The sequence below is a fragment of the Salminus brasiliensis genome, chromosome 2, assembly GCF_030463535.1.
Source record: "Salminus brasiliensis chromosome 2, fSalBra1.hap2, whole genome shotgun sequence".
Lineage (NCBI taxonomy): Eukaryota > Metazoa > Chordata > Actinopteri > Characiformes > Bryconidae > Salminus > Salminus brasiliensis.
The window spans coordinates 23,444,994-23,464,913 of record NC_132879.1 but is presented as its reverse complement, the minus strand read 5'-3'; the positions used below and the strand labels follow the sequence as shown (position 1 = coordinate 23,464,913).

Here is a 19,920-nt window from a genome sequence, read left to right as displayed (position 1 = left end):
TGTTGTCAGAGAAGGCTGGGTTAAAGCCTATGGGAGAGCGGGAACGACGCAGAGACAAAAGAGGACTCGGATATAGAATGTCGCGTAAGACGATACACAGCCATTGTGGGTGATACAATTGCGGCTCAAAGGCAACTCAGTCATCACAACTCTACGGCAGCCCCTTCTCTGCCATCCTCCAGCGTCCTTCACTGCAGAGATGCAAATAAATACACACTTAGAAACGAAGGAACTGAATGTGTGTATATGGTCCACACAAATTAAATAGACACAGTTCTCAACAAAAGAATGCAAAATAAAGGACAAATTACTGTCAATGTGAAAATGGTTGACCTATCTGAATCAAGCATATTTAATACCATGACCACTGGTTCGAGGGGTCCAAAGCACTCCAGTATTGGGCTGTGGACCAATGGAGCCATGGGATGATACTCTCTGAAGTGATGTTCATGTTCCAGAACTAATCAGAAGATCAGTACTTGACCTGACTAGGGTTAGCTAGGGAGCTGCAAAAATGATTAAAAAAAAAATAGTCGTCCTAGAACAGTACCATTCTGCATCTTCCCAATACTGATTTTAGAAGAAATGTTGAATGATGTGGTGTCTACAAACCTTCAGATGGTGTACATAAAATAGCTTAGGGTAAAAACTGGTAATTTAAAAAAAATAAAAACAAATAAATAAATAAATTCCCTAACTACAGATATTACACAAATTATCACAGATGTTTTCTTATTATTGTTTCACTACAATGATTCTGTTCATTCTGTTAAAAACATCACCAGTGATTAACCATACATGCACACACAGACACAAACTTACTTATAAAAACAATATTATTACATATAAATTAGATTTGAGAGTCTGGTGATCTGATCTGAGACCATGTTGAGATCATCGTGCCTTCATAGATTGTCTAGCTGCACAAGTTATGTAAGAAATGCTACAAATCAATGCTGTTGGCCCAATCACATTGCTAATGATGCCACAGCCATTCGTGTTTTCCAGGATTCCCAAAAAGCACAATTGTCACCATTGTCTCAAGGTGAGGATGGCCCTCTATCGCCCCCCCCCCAACCCCAAGCACTCAGCTAGATGCTTGCCAACGTGGGTGTTTGTTAGCTGACGTAACAGACTGCCAGTTCAGCTGTCCAATATCCTCCCAGTATTGTGTAATGGGGAGTCCTAGCTAGGGGTTAAAATAGGAAATGCATACATTCTGTAATTCTTCTAATTGATGGGAGTGGGGGGGGGGGGGGGTGCACAGTTTGAACAGAACTGGCTGTGATTTTTTGTGAACTGCTTATGTGATGTAACATGGAATTTTACATCGCCATGAATGCACCATTATTTCATTCTTCTTCAAATTGGTGCTTTAGCTTGCTACATTCTTTCCAGTTTAAAGGGCTGTTTAACACAAGCTGCCAGTAAAAGAGGGCTTTCCACAGTAGTTCAGTTTTTAAAACCAGCTGGAATTTAAAAATGAAGGACAGGCATAAAGGCGGGTTTTATAGGCATAGCCAAAAACAAATCAGACAAATCAGGACGTTTGTAGTATTGTTTGTAGGACAAGAGCATATTATCGGTATACGTTCATGCTATGTATAGGGCAAGACTACATAGTACACATGATGTATTCATCACGTACCACAAGCATATTGCAGATGTGCTTGAAATTAGGGCTGTTTATTAGCAATACAACATGAATCATGATATGGGGGTTTCCGATACAATATATTGCAATACTGTAAGCTACTGCAGTCAAGATGACATTTTATGTAGTATAAGCAGAGAGTACAACACTGCTATCTAGTTTAAACATTAATTCTGTTTTTTAAACATCAATGCAGTATTAAAAATGTAGCCACAGTGGTCTACATTTACATTAGTCTCCAAGCTTAACACAAATACTGCAATCCCAATACTGCTGCATGCTGTAGTGCTACGGACTGTTTGGCATGTAGGACAAATCAGAGCAGTATCAAGTTAAGGCCTTGACAAACCTTTCCCCATACCCTTTCAGAAGAATGCAAACAGACACATGTGCACATATAGTGTTGCTAATTACTCACACCATGAGAATGAACATTTGGAACATTGGGGGTAACGTGAGAACTCATGCACAGACCAGACCCTGTGGTGGGGAGCTCCTGACTGCTGCTACAATGAAGAAGAAGAAGAAGAAAAAAAAAAAAATCCATCACACACACACTATATACATATACATATACATATACAATATGGACATAAATTGTCAAATTAACTGCCTGACCCACTGCAGTGGAGAACCGCTCTTCTCTTTTCCTCACACTGATCATACAGAATAAAACCTCAACAAATAATGACCTTCTGATGAAGACACTTATACCCTGGACCACCATTCACTCTACACCTGTCTAACTCATTCATTCCCTCTGTGTCGGTAGTCTTCTGAAAGGCTATGAGGAAACGTAGGTTTCTCTCTCTCCAAGTCAAAGCTGGCTGTGTCTCTGAGGTCAAAGCAAGATGAAGGAGAAGGAGAGAGAGAGAGAGAGAGAGAGAGAGAGAGAGAGAGAGAGAGAGAGAGAGAGATATGGATGGGGAGGGGGAGGGGGGGTGGCAGAGTGAGTGAAAGAAGGAACGCGAAAGAGAATAAGAGTAAGACCTAGAGAAAGAAGAACCCCTACTCAAGAGATAGGGAGTAGGATAGCAGGGGGAGAGTAAGGGGGAAAAAAATGAGAGCGTGCGAGAGAGCAATAGAGATATGCTTGGTCAGCAGCACACAACTGAGTGCCTCAGCATCATTCTCACAGCTTATTTAGGAGAAGAGGGATGTGTCCACTTGACACACAGACAAGGACATTATCCAGCCAAATGATGACTTCAAGAAAACAAGCAGAGCAGCGTTATCATTTTCTGTGCACACACTGGATGCCAGCGGCTCTGTTCTTTGTCATTTCTGCTTCAAATTCTCCAACGAACAGTTTATTTTAGAATGGCAGAGGGCTGATGAATCTATTTTTTTTATATACTAATCCACAGCTGCCTTTTCTCTCAGGGTAACTCCTCTCCCAGACTGAGACTTTCAGAGAGAGGAACACAACAGCAGCTACTGCCCTGCATTATGAAGCCAGCTTCTAAAATGCTGATTCAAAAAGTCATCAATATTAGACCACGATCGATGCTCTTGTGGGGCTAGGTTTATTTATTTTTTCCCCCCTTGGCTTCTTTCTGAATGAGCTGCGCAATGAGCAATCTCTTAAGCAATGCTGCCATTAACCTCCTGCTCCACAGGGCTGGGCTGCCAACAGGGGCCAAACTCAGTCTCAGCTCGAGTCCGCCTCAGGCCTGGCCTGCTGATTGGAGGGGTAATCCCTCACAGCCTGGCCCTGGGAGAGCCCCATGCTAATTCTCCTAATGGACTGCGCAGTCATTGTGACAATGCCAAGAGTACAGTGAGTACCCACGCTCTCTGCGAGCTGAAGAGCTGCTGGAGAGGCTTAAAGGGACTTGGGCTAGGCCCTGATAAACACATGTGCTGACTAATGGCTCTGCACTTGGTCGGGCAGCGCGTCAGAAACGAGTTCATCACCAGCTGAACTGGGAGAGAGGGAGCAGAACTGTAGGCCTGTTTAGTAGAGATGGGTAATTAACCCACATTTAATCTGTACAGCTCCTATAAATTGGCTTGATTTATTAATGTTACATGTTTATTTTGATATGTGAAAAATACACTGATTTTTGTGTGCCACAAACTACCATTTGAACAAATGGATGGGATGATAACCTTTTAAAAAACAAAACAAAAAAAACAACATTTTCAAACAAGCCAAAATAATAAATATTGTAATAATAAATACCTTTCTGACAAATCCACCTCAAGACCAGTCTTCTATACCTTAACTTGATGGTCCAGGTCTTTGATGGTCAAGGTGGTTGAAAAGCTTGTCATCCAGGTAAAAACACAGCAAGCTGGCGAGCAAGCCGGTTAGCTTAGTTCTTATCCAGAAAAGCATATGTTTTCATTTCAGTTAATGAATTAACTGGTCTGCCAGCATGCCTAACTTGACCAAGCTGGCCGCCAAGTTGCAAGGACATGGTCAGGCGGGTCAACCAGCCTGCTCACGTATGACCAACCTGACCGAAATGATCAACAACGCTAGTCGTTCATGTTTGGTTACACTGGTTGATCAGTTCGGTCAGGTTGGTCATGGTGATGGACCAGCATGGTCATGCTTATAAAGATGCTTGGTCCTGATGATCATGCTGGTCAAGACGCTTGATCACACTGATTAAATAACTTAAAACTGGTCAAGAGCTAAACTGGTCATTCAGCTTAACCAGCTTTTTGGGGTAGACAAATTGTGTGTGTGTGTGTGTGTGTGTGTGTGTGTGTGTGTGTCAGCTAGGTGCTAATGCACGCTAGGCGTTATGAAGCTGTGTAAGCTAAAAATAAACTCTGCACACCTTGAAGTCCAACAATGACTGGAGTGAAACTGTCAAATGCAATTATCTTCCTCCTCTACCGCTATTTATAGAACAGTAAGAGCAGACAGTACGTAGTGTACAGCCTATATAGGAAGCACTGATTATTTTATTGCATACGGTTATACAACATTGTTACTATAATTAAAGGACACATCACTCAAAGCTATTTTTAATACAAAGAGACATAAAGGACTAGTTACTATTTATGAACCTAGCAAACATTTGCTAGTGGAGCTAGTGTTTAGTGAACATCAGCCGCATCATCTTTGCCATCTCAGGAGGGATTGATACTGAAATGCTGACATTTTCAGTCCTGGGATTTCCCCTTTTCCTCTTATGTAATAGTAATGTTATGAAATAACACATTCGGGAGGAGGAACATGCCTGAAGCCACTCCTCCCAATCAAACACTCTACAAATACCCTCTCTACCTTGTAGACCTGTACAACAAAGGTTCTCAACCCCTGACCACCCACCACCCATTCACCTCCCTTTTAACGGTCATTCCTGCGCCACTTACCAGAGAGGAGCACTAGCTACCTCCCACAAGCAGAAGACGCCTGAACCCCAGTCCAAAAGATGAGTTCTCCCTCATCTTTAGTCTCCTCTCAAAACTTTGTCCGAACTGACAAACTGAGGGTTTTCTTAAAGCGGTCACAAACATTCCATATTCATATTAGGAATAATTAATTTTAATAATTTTAATTTTATAGGATTATTAATATTATTAGATAATTTTATTTTAATAGGAAATCATATGAATTGAAATATTTTGATAAATAAACTGAGAATTACTCTTTTAAAAGTATCAGTATTCATATTAGTAGTGAGTGGCTCAGCGGTTAGAGCTATCGAGCTATCGGCTATCGATAACAGGGTTGTGGGTTCGATTCCCTGGCTTGGCAAGCTGCCACTGTTGGGCCCTTGAGCAAGGCCCTTTACCCTCTCTGCTCCCCGGGCGCTGGAGTTGGCTTCCCACCGCTCTGGGTGTGTGTGTACTCACTGCCCCTAGTTCACTAGTGTGTGTGTGAGTGTGTTTTCAATACCACAGATCACACATTTCGCTGTTCAGTGACAAATACGTGCACCTTTACCTTATATTAGCAAAGATGGGTTACTGATTTTGCTTTTATTCTGGTATATCACCCATCCCAACTTCTCAGTTACATCCTTAACAATGTGCCCTTGGCAACACGCTCACATTAAAGACACTTCTTTTTCTTACGGACTAATAAAAAACAAGCCCTGTTTAAATATATAATCATCATCTGGCCAGTATATTTTTCACCCAATTAGTCATTTCAGCAGTCAAATCCTGGCACCTCAAGCTCGAATAGCCGTGCACATCCCTAGACCTCCGATGCAGTTTTTCCAATTGTGTTCACTCACTCACTGCCGTTCCTCTCAGCGTTTATTCACACAATGTTAGCACTGACCTAGGGAGTTCAACATGAAAACGCTGTGCTTTGCCAGTCTGCTTGAGAGCACACAAGACAGTATCTCATGATCTTTAGCATAAAATCAATGAGCCCCATTGGTGAAGAGATGGTAGATAGAGCTTATTTCCAAAGACAATTCTGTCCGTTTTTCCCGCAGCCGTTTCCACTCCAAATGAGTCCTTTCAAGAGAGGCAATTAAAAGCAACAACCTGCACTCTGATCAGCCATGGCTTGGCCTTTTGCGCCAGACAGACCAAAGCCGTGGGCCTAATTGGTAAGGTTGTAGCTGGTTGTAACAGCTGGAGAGTGGTTGGAGAGGGGACGTAGGGGAGTCTCAGGGGAGTGTATGTACAGTAATACAGACATGAGCTTAGACCTTCTACTTTGTCAGAATACATTTCCAGAAGCGAGATTATCTCCAAAAAGCTCTCCCTTCACAGTGGTTGGCTTAACAATGGAGGTCAGATCCTCATTTTGTTGTCAAGGAAAGCCAGCTAGGTGACCAGCAACAGGTCGGTCATACTCTACTGACAAAACCACAACAGATCATTTTAATTTAACTGCTTCTGACTCAACTAGGTTGAAGAGTGATGAAGCATGCATGTATTTAACTCTAGACAAGCATGTGTATGTGTGTGCACGTGTGTGCGCAAGTGTGTCCATCCATGAATTAGTGGTGTGACCTGAACTTTACCAGCCTACAGTATACTGACCTACTTCTGCGCTCGTCTGGAGCACAGCTCTTTTCTCCATCTCCTGCTCCTGAATGCTCACCGTCCGTCACAGATGAGGAGAGCACTGTATTGGTATAGCAAAGTCACTACCATCTACGGCTGCCCAAAATGTTCTCTGCTGCAGAATGAAAAAGAGCCTGTGTTTCGTATATAACAGTAAACCTAAAGGGCTGCTTGACTGGTCCTATTCTATCCTCATTACGATAAGTTTCCAGGACGTATACTTGCTGCACCTTAATTATACAGTGAATTTTATGTCCATATTTCATATTTACAGTCGTGTTTTAAATAAATGTTCTATAGTATAAATGGTTAGATGAGGCGGAAAAAAAAGAAATGTTCAGATGCGTTTTTACCAGCTTATTTACAAACCTGTTGATTTTATCTTTGTGAAAGCGTTTGTGAAAGCAAAATAGCTCTGCTCTTATTGGCTGGTGTACAGTACTGTACAGTACAACACTGCACACACATAGCAAAGCCTAGCCTAACCCTCTTGGGTGGCTTGTGGTTAGCTAGCTGAAAAGACTGGCTTTTAGCCTTGCATCAACACACTTCAGAGGCTTCCCAGCAGGGTGCTATAGTCCTCCAGCTTCCTCTAGTTGGCCTAACATTAGCTTTTAGCCTTTTTAGCCACAGCCCGGACTTTTTTTTTTACTATGCAGGTCCTCGACTCCTGCTTCCCCTGCGCTGTGATGCGCTCCGCTGACACTCCCCCTGATTTGCCGCAAAGCCAATTTCCCTACTCTGCCCTTCTCCTTTTTTAGTCAGCCTACCATTAGCTTTTAGCCTTTTCAAGACATTTTTTTCTTTTCAATTAAGAGAAAACAGTGTTTTAGGTTCCTCATAGATCACGTCCATATCTCAAACTTTCATTATTAAAACTGCCAAGGAAAATACCCAAAATTTCCATTCAAGGGGCCCTTTAACTGTATTGCAAGCGCATTATTAGGCAAGGTAAATAACTGTAATCTGATATTTTCTATATAATCTATATTTTTTTATATACATTTGTCCAGCCCTATTATCATTAGGAACATTAAGAGGGAAAAAACAAACAAACAAACAAAAATAATTTAAAATCTCCTCCCCCTCTCTCCCCATTAGAATCACTGTCACCATCATAGCAGCTTTTTTTTGTTAGTCATCATAACACATCAGCATCATCAGTCCAAACATCATTCTAATCACCATCAACAACTCTTATTATTATCATCATCATCATCATCATCATCATCAAGTATGTGGTACTCATGTCCTACTAACAGTAAACAATGGCTGCCTCTATTCTGTATGCGATAACAGTCTTCCGTGGCAAGACAATTGATGGTTTGCCATCAGCCCCTTACTAACGCACTCAAACAATGACTTCCTGTAGATGGAAATATTTCCCAACACCCTGAAGCCCCGACACTGTAGCCCAGCAACAGTTCCATAACAAACCCATAGAGATAGAGGAGCCCTAATCACTCAGCACCGGCCTGCCTGGCCTTTTCAGCGCTCTGTTGGTCTTCCCTTTATTATGCTCACTTCTGAGGCAGGCAGAAAAGTCCCCTGGAAAAGCTTAGGCTTTGAGGGAGGAGAGGAAATGAGAGGAGTGCTGGAAAATGTGGACGAGGAGTAAATAATTCCAACAATGAGACCCTCACGGAGAATGCTCCGCCCCCACCCCCCTGAGACTTGTGGAACAAGCAGAATTACAGTATTACTGTGTGTAATCCACCTCTATAACTGAAACATGTTTAGATCATCTGGAAAAGTACCGTGAAGGGTGAGAAGGTGTGCTTCTCTCCAGGGAATCTACTGGAAACTATCACACACACACACACACACACACACACACACACACACACACACAGAATTATTAAACCAGTATGTTATGTACTTATGAAAGTGAAAAGCATACATTTGGGCCCACATATAGACCCTTAGTGTAGAAAGGGTTAATCCTAGACATTGCATATCTCCAAAAAAAACAAAGCTGACAATAACATGCTCCACACCCAAGACCTTTACAAGCACAATAGAGCCAGAGGAGAAACCTCTAATTGAGGACACTCACATGGACAAGCCCTATTAACTCCACTGTATTCACCCAAACAGCTGCAGCGAGGGATGAAGGCACACCACACTGCAGTCCTTCCTCTTTGTCTGCTGGTCCGTGGATGAAAGAGCTTTTGCTAATTACCAGTGCTATCTCAGGGGTCATGATCTTACCAAGCCAGCAGTCAGGGCAATGAGGGTGCTGCTTAAGAATTCACTGTTCTCGGATCAGGTTCACATTTACTCTCCTAAGGCTCTGAATGCAGCAAAAAACTCAAAATACAAATGCTCAATAATCTGACCAAGAATTCCTTCCCCTAGTGTCAAGTTGATAGAATTTAAGCACCATTCATACTTGCTATAAATAAACAAAATAAGAAAAAAAGAATAAAAATAAAAAAACAGCTGTGACACATTTAACAAACACTACAATCAAGACTAATCTAATCTATGATAGTGCAAATGATTTTTATTCAACACTCTAAAATATTCTGTATAATGAATTGTTACTGTAAACCATAGTGACAGTAAAACTGTACTCCACATTGTTAGGGTTAAACTTTGGCGATTAATCTGCTGTTCACATGTGCACCCACAAATGTGGGGGGCAGGGTTGGGGCATGGTGGATAAACCGGATGAATCTCAGACTGGCCTGTGGCTCAGCGAGTAAGGCAGTCTGACACATGCAGAGATGCCTATGGAGTTCCATTATGGTGAGATTTTGGCACCCACAGAACACCTCTCAGCCAATCACCCTGTGACGTCAATGATAAGTTATCATGAGAACACATTTTGCCATACTGTCCAGCCCTACAAGCTTGCGTAGCTAACATTTCCAGAAAATATCAGTTTCAATTATTGATACATTTGACTGACCTGTCTTTGATTAATGCTTTTCCTGCCAATATCAATAAGAGTCTATGAGATCTGTGCACACTTACTCATTTAGGGACATTTAGGGTAGAAAAATGAATGCTGCCCTCAGTGAGAAGATACTGGAGGGAGTCATATAGATCACACACACACACACACACACACACACACTTATGTCAGGGAATTCAGCGCTCTCAGATTAGGCTCCAGGTTTGAGTAAAGTAAAGCTCAGAACAACTGCAGAATGTACCGGCCCAGCCTAGGCTGACAGAGAGACAAAGAGCACAAAGGGCAGACCTTCTAAACCTTCAGACCACTGGGTGTGTGGTAGTCCAGCAATCTGACAAAAACAACCACACTCTCGCACATCAACACCCACACTTCATCACAGTCGTGCTCGCCCTTTCTCCGATGACTCCAGAGCCCTCCGCTTTTCCAGACCGCCGGCTAAACATTTCCTGAGCAGGCATGTTGTTTTTGGGGATGGAACAACTGCAGAGGCAGCAAAAGAAAAATAACTTTCTAATGGATTGTGCTCGGAAACTGATGGCCTCACCGGCTTATACATGGTCGCTTATCATTCAGAACCATTTGAAGGCCAGAATTGTGTTTGAAGGAAACGACAAAGTCTTTATAACAGATGACCTTGAAGTGGATGAGCGTCACCTTCCTCAGCCACAGTGACCTTAGAGAAACTATTAGTGTCTTATTCACCATCTCCACTGCGCAGCTTTTTGTGTGCAAGGAAACAGAAGACTGCCAGATCTGCCAGATAGGATTACTCAAATAACACACGCCAGCCTTTATGCAAGTCGACAGCATGAAAGGTGTTTGTTCGATGCGTCTCATCGCGCCGGCACACGGGATTTTACTAAAGGCCAGAACATAAACTATTAAATCACGCTAAGCTGAAGCGAAGCAAAATAAGACCTCAGCCGCCGATACTGAGGATTTCAAAAGGTCCGTCGCAACGTTAGTCATAACTAATAAACCGGAATCAACTGCATAAGCAGAGTTAATTCATTTAACTCTGGTAATCTGATGAGTCACATGCTTTGAATACTGCAGTCAATAGCCTTGGAATTTGGGCTCTGTAGCAATGTGTACCGCTTCATCCACTGTAACAAAACGAAGCTGCACTCAGCTCAGGTAAATCAATCCGAAACACAGCTACACTGAATCTACCAGATAAGAGGCCCAGAATTTAACAAAAAGCATGAGAAAAAAAAAAAAAAAAAGCATTTCACTCATAAAGTGAAATCTAATAAAGAATTCATACCTGTGAAGGAATTTCCTCAATGTTTACCACATATAAGTGGATTAAAAGAGTTGAGATGAATTACTGTTCATTGGAGACATAAAAAAAGTGGATGCCACCATAAGTAAAAAAAAAAAAAAAAAGTAAAATGACATAGTTGTGGTCAAAAAACAAACAAACAAAAAAAAAAACACAAAACAAAACAATTATGCCAGGAACTATCCCAGTTTTGGTGCTAAATGGCAAAATGGTCTCATGGGACACACAAGCCTCTGTCCATGTTTTTGCAGATAGAAAACTCAAACATCTGCTTGGGTTTTACATTTTCTGCAAAACGCGGCTCTTATTTTGCCACTGGTGTTGTCCCTGATGTGAGCAACCAAACAAAAACGGTAAAAACACTGTAGCCTGTGTGCTATATGTGCAAGAGTGGTTAAAGTTCATTCATTTTTAAGAGCCTAATGCATGCACTGCCTAGTGCAGTAATCTTCACAGTCTTTGATCCAGACATCCATCCATCCATCCATCCATCCATCTTCTTTCTGCTATTTCTGGTCCGGGTTGCTGTAGGTCCAGTGTAGGACTGCTCAATATATTGTTTGAAAATAGTTATTCGCTGTTTATACAAAAAAAATTGCTTTGCTCTCATTTTCCATGTCATATCAACCCAATATCATTTATTGAAACCCAATCTTGAATACAGGGAGCACTTTAATAATAATCATAAAATGTTGGGTCACTGATTCTGGAGAAAATGGATGAAAATCCATCTTTTATTATATCGCAATAAATAATCTCTGAACAACAAAATATTGCAAAGTCAGTTTTTCCTGATATTGTGCAGAGCTGGTCTGGAGCCCACCCGGAATCATTGGCTTACGGCAGGAATACCCCCCTGGACAGGGCACCAGTCCATCATAAGGTACCACACACCCATTCATTCACACACCTAGGGGGAACTCACCATGCCCAATTCACCTACCGTGTGTGTTTCTGGGAGGTGGAAGGAAACTGGAGAACCAAAAAGAAAACAGTGTGAACACATCAAACTCCTTACAGGCAGAGACCAGCGCAAGGACTGAACCCACAACCTCAGGTCCCTGTAGCTGTGCAGGACACTCAAACATCAGCTTCTCTAATGAGGACGCAGCTCCAAATACCAAAAGGTCCACATAACTGCATATAGCCATACTCCAAGAATATGAGCTAGGATATAAATATGAGACTAAAATGAGGAGCTCTTCTAGTGTAAATGACTCTTGTTGCAATTACAGTAACTCTATATGAGGACAGTTCATTAGGGCTTACTGTAACCATTTGTTAACCAAGTGTTATTCATTATTTACTATATGACTCATGCTACTGACACATTAAATCAGACGACTGACACAAACGAAAATCTGGTTGCATGTAGTCATGATCCTGCTTTAATGTGGTTTGAGAAATATGCAATTTCTTTAAAACGGCAAAGCTTAATCAAATAAAATCAAATAAAATAAACTGAATAAAAAAATAAAATAAAATGACCTTCACATTTTGACATTGCATTTTTTGAGGACAATCTTGCACAAACGTAACTTGCTATAACCCGAGCCTTAATGGCTCACTATAATCCAAAGTAATTTTGATAATGGCCTCTTCAACTGCAGGCCTGCCATCAGGCGAAGTCAATGGACAAATCATTTAGAGAGCTTGATTTTAATTACTCTCACAATATGAGAATACATGGGGGGGGGGGTTACAATAAGAGGTGAGCTGATATCACTCACCGTAATTACCTCATCATATTACTTCATACCGCCCAGCTCTAGCGACGTTCTCTGCAGACTTGTCTCTTATGAAGATTTTTACTGTGGGTGTATCGTGTCGTGTACAACGAGTCTCCCTATATGAATTTAATAGTTGCATCATGAAGTGAAGGTTAGAGTGTCAGTAGGCCAAAAAAACAACAGCACGCTAGTATAAGATCGTTTACTTTTATGATGTTTCAGAATCGTTCAAGGCCATTGACCCTGGAGTGCCCTCACAATACAGGAGGCTCATTGAGATGCATTGCGATCAGTAACTATGGAAAACAGCTCCAAGCTCTAAGTTCGACTAACATCATGCCATTAAAATGCTTATAGCTTCATACCAGCTGCACTCAGTTTTACAGAGAATTCATCTGATGTTTTGCCCTGATCGTTTCAATGAAACTGCAGGAGAAAATAAAGCTGAACATCAAGCGCATGAGGTCACCAGAGTGAACTGAAAGATGATGTAATCAGGCACGACTTCATCAGGCCTTAGATAGCAATCAAATCTCCGGTTTCTCCAGAGATAGCTACCTATGGAGGGCCCCACGCTCTCATGCATCAGTGCAGTAAGAGTGAGCAACAACGTGCTGCCCTGGCCCCAAGCCCAATCTGCACGGCAACGGAAGGACTGGAAAATGCTGCATCCTCACGGGCACTCCGCTAAACTGGAGCGTGAACACTTGTTCCTGATATCATCGCCGCATCTTGCCTTGCCAGTACAGTATCAGAGAACAAACCCGGTCACGTGGCCGCCTATTCTCGCTGCTCTCAGTTGGTGCCTGATGTCACTGGAAACGTCGGATTTTATCAGCCTCTGTTGGCAGGCCAAAGCCGTATCCCAGCCTGAGACACTTGCTGTGCAGACAGCCAATTATAGCCATGCATATGGGAGAACTAGCGAGAGTGGAAAGCAGGTGTTTGCAAAAGTTGCAAGTTATTGGGTGAGGGAGAGTGGTCACACTGAGCGATCAAGCAGAGTCCATCAGCAGACACAGCAATGTCCTTCAGACCTTCTGGTCATAAATGTTCTGGATGTGTCAGGTCAAATTCGCAGGGGGTCTTTTCACTGCATTTTTAGACTTATGTTACAGCACTTTTTTACATTAACATCGCTGTTGGAACAGAACCTGAAGTGTTCACATAATGTTAAGGGCTGCTGTTGCTTTTAAAATGGTCAAAAAGAGAGAGAGACAAAACTGTATTGACAAGGTTTTATTTTTAACCATGACAGTACCTGAATCAGGCCAGGTTTGAACACAATATTCATTAAAAACAGTGGGGAAACAGTTACAGCCCTGACATATTTGCTTTAAAGAGGAATAAACTACACACCTTCGGACATCTGAAGTGCCTACCAACCCACAAACTGTAAAATAAGACCACTCTGCCTAGGTCTTTTTCGATTTGGCTCAGTTTCTACATGACAAGGCATTTTATTAGAATGCAGTGGTTCCATTCCCTTCCTTTATATAGAAACAAAACCAAAATGGTCTTCAAATTTGCAACCAGAGGCTGCAACCAGAGACAGACTCTTGCTCTCTTCGCCGCTGAGACAGGCCGAAAGCTACTATGGGTTAGTTTAACCCCCAAGCTGCTGGGAGAGCGCCGGCACGAATTGATGACGATTAAAAGAAAAAAAGTTATATTTGAAGTGGTATTTGGACTTGGACCAGACCTGAAAATAAAATACGGCGAGAACGCTGGCCGAGGCAGAGTACAAATTATAGTCCAGAACATCTACAGAACATCTACACCAACTACATCTAACTAACAACAAATTAGATCACACTGGCCAATGTATGTGAACATCAGACTTACCAGACTAACAGTAAAGAACTTTGTACAATGTCTGTTAATGCACACACACCATACACCACATCCACTACATTATAGTACAATTAACTAGCTAGTTGCCCGACAGCTCCACTACAACTCTTACAACCACTACTCCTTTAAAGAGAAACTGGTGGGGCTAACATGAGTAAAAGCTACTTTCAAAGAGCAATAAACGTTAAACATTGCTATGCAATACACATAATACCCAATACACATAAAAGCTAATAACTGGGAAAACGTACCACTAGAGCTGCAACGACTATTTCACTTCTACTAAACCAACGACCAAATTAGTGACCAACGAATTTAGTGACCAATTAGTTGGTGACGCCATCGCGTGTGTTTCTCACGCTGACTAGAAACGGATTACGACGCATGTTCAACAATAACAGTAACAGTTTTACTACACTGCTACTTTTTTAACAGCTGTCTGTCACGTGAACAGAGCGTGTAGAGAAAACCGGTACGGAGCAGTAAGGCAGAACAGACACATATGTGTAGCGCAGTTACTCTGGTGTGTGAGCCGTGGCAGTGTGGACTCGGGCTGAGAAATGAATGGCGTTATAAACGGCGAGATGCGGCCATTAGTGGAAGCATCAGCAGGGGTTCTCGTAACGCTCACCATGGTGTCTGTTTACAGATTAAAGTCCCTCCCTTTAACAAATGGAGCCAATCAGCTTGCTGGTTGCACCGAGAAAGCCAGACCGCGTCAAAATAAAAGTCACCAATACAAACGAAGCAGTAACTCAAAATACTACAAAAGACAACAAACGAACTAATAAATAAAATGGAAGCAACAATTACTGTCTCCATTTTTCTTTTAAGCTGATTTGAATAAGGGGACAATCCATTTAGTTTTGTAGCTAATGTTTTATTGCAGCTATTTTGCACATCCTTGGTTTAAAAGAATTGACAGGAAAAACATAGGAGTTGTATGTATCTTATATTTGCAGAAAAGCTCATTAAAACAATATTTATGAATATGTCATTCATCTTTGTCTTCATTGTTAGTTGGCAAATATACAGCAACCTATATATTTCCTTTTTAAGCAACCTATAGAGCCTATAGAGCTACATAAAATATATCTGATAATTCAGTGATTCATGATCCGAATAATCGATTAATCATTTCAATAATTAGTTATTCGACTATCAAAATAGTCATTTGAGGCAGCCTTACGTACCGTCAGTTGCAAATGCATCATAATTGTGACAGGACTAGCTACAGGCTGGTAAGATACATTAGTAGAATAGTGTTTCCCACTTGTCTGTCTGAACCACAGGATCCATTTGTGTTACAGCATGTCGTCATGTACATTTGCTGCTGAAAGACTAAATGCAGACTGAAACCTGCTATTCAATCACTTCGCTCTTTGACTTGCCTGTAACACAATGCGCCGGGCCCACAAGGCACAGTAAAACCGTACCTGTCCTAACAAAGTCCTTTTTAGGACAACCCTATTCAAAGACCAGAGGTTTGACCTCATGTAACAGGCAGAAAGTCTACTGCACAGCAGTATTAAACATCTGCCTCTTCCTGTGCTGACTTCCTGCTCTTTGCCGACATCCATACACCATGAAGTTCATGAGTGTGTTTGAACATGTTAGAAACAAAGTTAGGATGCTGATGGACAATAAATACAGGTCAAGCTAACAAAGCAATGGGCACATTCTGGAGCATTTGGCCCAGCCTGAGCTCAATATGCACAGCAAACCAGCGAGAAACAGAAAGGCCTAAACCTGACACATATACATACATACATATATACACATATATATATATATATATATATATATATATATATATATATATATATATATATATATATATATATATATATACATACATACATACATACACACACATACACAAACATGTGGGCCATTTTATTTAGCTGCATCATTAAGCCTTCTACCATTAAAGACCCCTTTTCTTCCCCTAAAGCCCACTTATGACATTTATGTGGCTTTATTGATCAAAAACATCTGCAATTTGTTTGTACAAGATCCTTTTTAAGCTCATTACCTCAGAATGATGCAGGTTGTTTTATTTGAAGAGACAAGTCTCATATGTGAATGACCTTCCCTGATATGCCTTATTCAAAAACATATACAAGAGGTCATTCAATGGCTGTACCTAACTATTGTAGGCTGAAGAGGTGGGTTTATAAAAAACAACTGGATTGGTTTTTATGAATTCAAAAAATACGCTGGGACAGGCAACACCCATTAGCCAAAGGATTAAGACCAAGTGCCTAATATGCTGAGCAACTAAAACCGCACACTTTGCGATACCTACAAAAGGTACCCTGTGATATGTAGCGTGAGACATTACAGCAGATCCTTAAACTCCGGTCAGTTGCTAGGTGGATCCACTGAGGATCTGATGTGGATCCAGCACATCCCACTTGTAAATGGCACAGGTATACCCAGTCATGCAAATGATGTAAAAGAAAACAGAACTCATCAGACCAGGCCACCTTCTCTGATTGCTCCAAGGTCAAGTCTGAATGCTTGTGTGCTCATCATAGGCAGTTTTGACAGTGGACAGGCGTTAGCATGGGCACTCTGACTGGTCTGCAGCTACACAACAGGGGGTTCAGAGCTGTGAATTTTAATGCATTTAAATGAATTTCTGAGCCCAAATGGAATATCCTACATTTTCCTTACATGTCAATGAGCCTAGGGCCCGAATTTTGATTCATCCCTTTGTGGATCACCCCCGATAGTTGCTTGCCATGTCTGATCTGGAGCACCACACAAGTCTTGCAGTTTTGGAGATGCTCTGACCCATTTGTCAGTCCATTACAATTTCATCATAATGTTAAATACAGAACATTCAGTCACTGTCTAACATACATCCCAGATCCTTGACATGTGTTGGTGTCGCAGGATTATCAACATTAGTTGCATCATCTTTAAAAAAAAATCTTGAATGTTTTGCTGGGATATATGGACTGAAGAGTGAAATGTATGTTTTGAGAATATTCAAATACTCCAGCACCCCTTTTCTTTTATTTCACAGAGCATGGAAAATTGGGGTTTCCATTAGGTGGGTCCTTTAAATAAGTAAACACCTTTCATTCAATGTATTGATTACTCGCAGACATGTGAAGGATGATTGATGGGAGCCTTTCCTAATGCAGAAACAGGCTATAAAATAAAGGTTGGCTCTAGAGAGGGACAGTTAGAGGAGATCATTCCGTCTACAGACAGCCTGGTTTCTACTCGTATACACTCCTATAGGCTTTTCCTCTGGAGCACGCTGTAGGCTGCCATGCCTGCGGATTCCAGCTCTGAGGGGTGTGGCTCTTTTTCAGCGCCAACATCGCCGAGCGCCTACAGCAGCTGAACTTTACTGAAGGACGACTTGATGGAGGCTCAAACGTAGAGCCTGTCCACCTTGCATCACCACATATCCGGCGTGTACATGCACATGTACGCTTTTCTCGTCGACAGGTCAATCCTGGCGTGCCTCAGGTGACCACGGAGGGCGAGTGCAAACGCGTGCGTGCGTGCGTGTGTATGTATGCATGCATGCATGCGTGTGTGTGTGTGTGTGAGCGAGATCCTCCAGTAATGCTCTCATTTCGCTTGCAGTAAGCCAGCTGGCCTTGGACAGTGCAGGGGGGAGAAAACTACACACTGTAGAATTGGGCTTTGGAGCGAAAATGACGGGATTATGAGAGAGGGGCAGCACGGGAACCGCGGGGTTGCCGAAGGGGCTTATCTCCACATATTCATCAAATATCCATCATGATGAAGATCAGCAGCTTCGGGGGCACAAATCGACCATGAGACAGCGACACTCGCCAGCTGATAACCGCGAATCGATGGCGCGAGCCGAAACAGGTCAAGATGTGCTACCTCGCCTTCATAAGCAGGAGAAACCTGCAGATTTACGAGCCAAGCTAGCGGCTAGGAAACACGCTCGGTGCTTTAAGGAGAGCAAATCACCTCTAGGTTTCAAGTTTCAGAGCACCGAGCAAGATAAACACTCCAGAAATGTCGCTAGAGATGTCCATCGATAGGATAACTGACATACCATTAAACTGTTAAAATATGGCGGCGTCAAATATCGCCCTTTAGCAATGACCCCACCGACTGACTGAGCGAGATGCTACACACACACACACACACAGCTTAAAAAAGGAGCTCGCTCGGACCGTGTTTGCCTAAACACCCTGTCTAATTAAGAAACGTCGTGTAGAAGACATGAGACACATCCTCGAGTTCGTGTTTCTCGACAGTGGTGCTATTTGAGGGCTAGCGGAGTGGCTGCTGGATCACGCTGACCCCACGTAGACCACCAACCACATGAAGGATTATTCGGCAGCCCACCCGTGCAAGTGAACCCACATCTTCCGTCTAATGCTGTCCCAGCTCGAACAGCAACGAGGATAAGCGAGAAAAACCAAATCAACAGGCAACGAGATAGAGCTGCCCGGAGATCGCTGGAAATGTGTATAAACACCCAATAAGTTGCACCGTGTGTCTCTTGCGTGCACGCGTCCAGTGTGTGTGTGTGTGTGTGTATGTACGTCGACCCCTGCGATCCAGAAGAGTGTGTGCTAAATTCAGAAACACGAGACTAAACGCCCATTCATTTCCCACCATCACATGTCGACTATAGCAAGGCACAGGCTATAGCAATCACACTGCACAACACACGAGAACGCCTGCCGTTTCACCGAGCCAGCTTTCAAGGAAGGCAGGAAACTGCAGAAAAGGGCTATTAAAACAGCAAATTCCTACCTGAAATCCAGCACTGTCCGTGCATGAGAGATGAGTTGATGTAGAGAGGCAGCAGGCTCTGGTCCTGCCTCTACACTCAAGCTCCGCCCCCCGGTAGAGGGTCCCCCACCGAGGAGCTGGGCTCAAACACAACGCTTAATATAAAGGTGTGGTGAGGAGGAAATCTGTAACATCTACATCACTGCTTAACCTCCCAGTGGGGTACTGTATACGTGCCTTATAGGTAGGCTTAAAGGGAAAGTCCACCTATTTTATATATATTATATATATATATATATATATATATATATATTCACTCTGTAAACAAAGTCACATGGGATACTGGAGTAATAGAGGAATTTACCTACTTGGTCTTCCCTGCAGGGTCAATGATATAAAGGTACACAACAGATAGCTGTTATCTATGCAACCAAAGAATAAGCTTATGCCTTTAAGCACATTCAGTTTTATGTGCAATGTTGATATGGCTAACAGGGTGGTAAATATGTATATCAAACTCTCTTGACCTGCATGCATTCCTTAGAAGTAATTTAATGAACACTTAGTGTGGTTAGTATGGATATTTTAAGATAATGAACTGAAAACTACAAATCATACAACTGCTGTTGAACATCCTCCAAGGCATCAGACAACATAACATTCCATGTATTAACTCGGCTAACATTCGTTTTTAGAGGCTCTGAACGCTTTAGACACCAATATGTCCAATATGAGGAGAGCT

The 19,920-nt window shown here is 42.2% G+C and overlaps 1 protein-coding gene across 1 annotated transcript in view; it reads right to left on the bottom strand.

Moving 5' to 3' along the window:
- The window catches only part of tln2b (talin 2b), a 142,710-nt gene extending 123,425 nt beyond the window's left edge, over nt 1-19,285 (bottom strand). The window contains exon 1 of the mRNA XM_072670982.1: nt 19,200-19,285. The gene's annotated coding sequence lies outside the window, so the exon portion shown is untranslated. The remainder of the gene's footprint in view (nt 1-19,199) is intronic.
- Nucleotides 19,286-19,920: the final 635 nt, after the last annotated feature.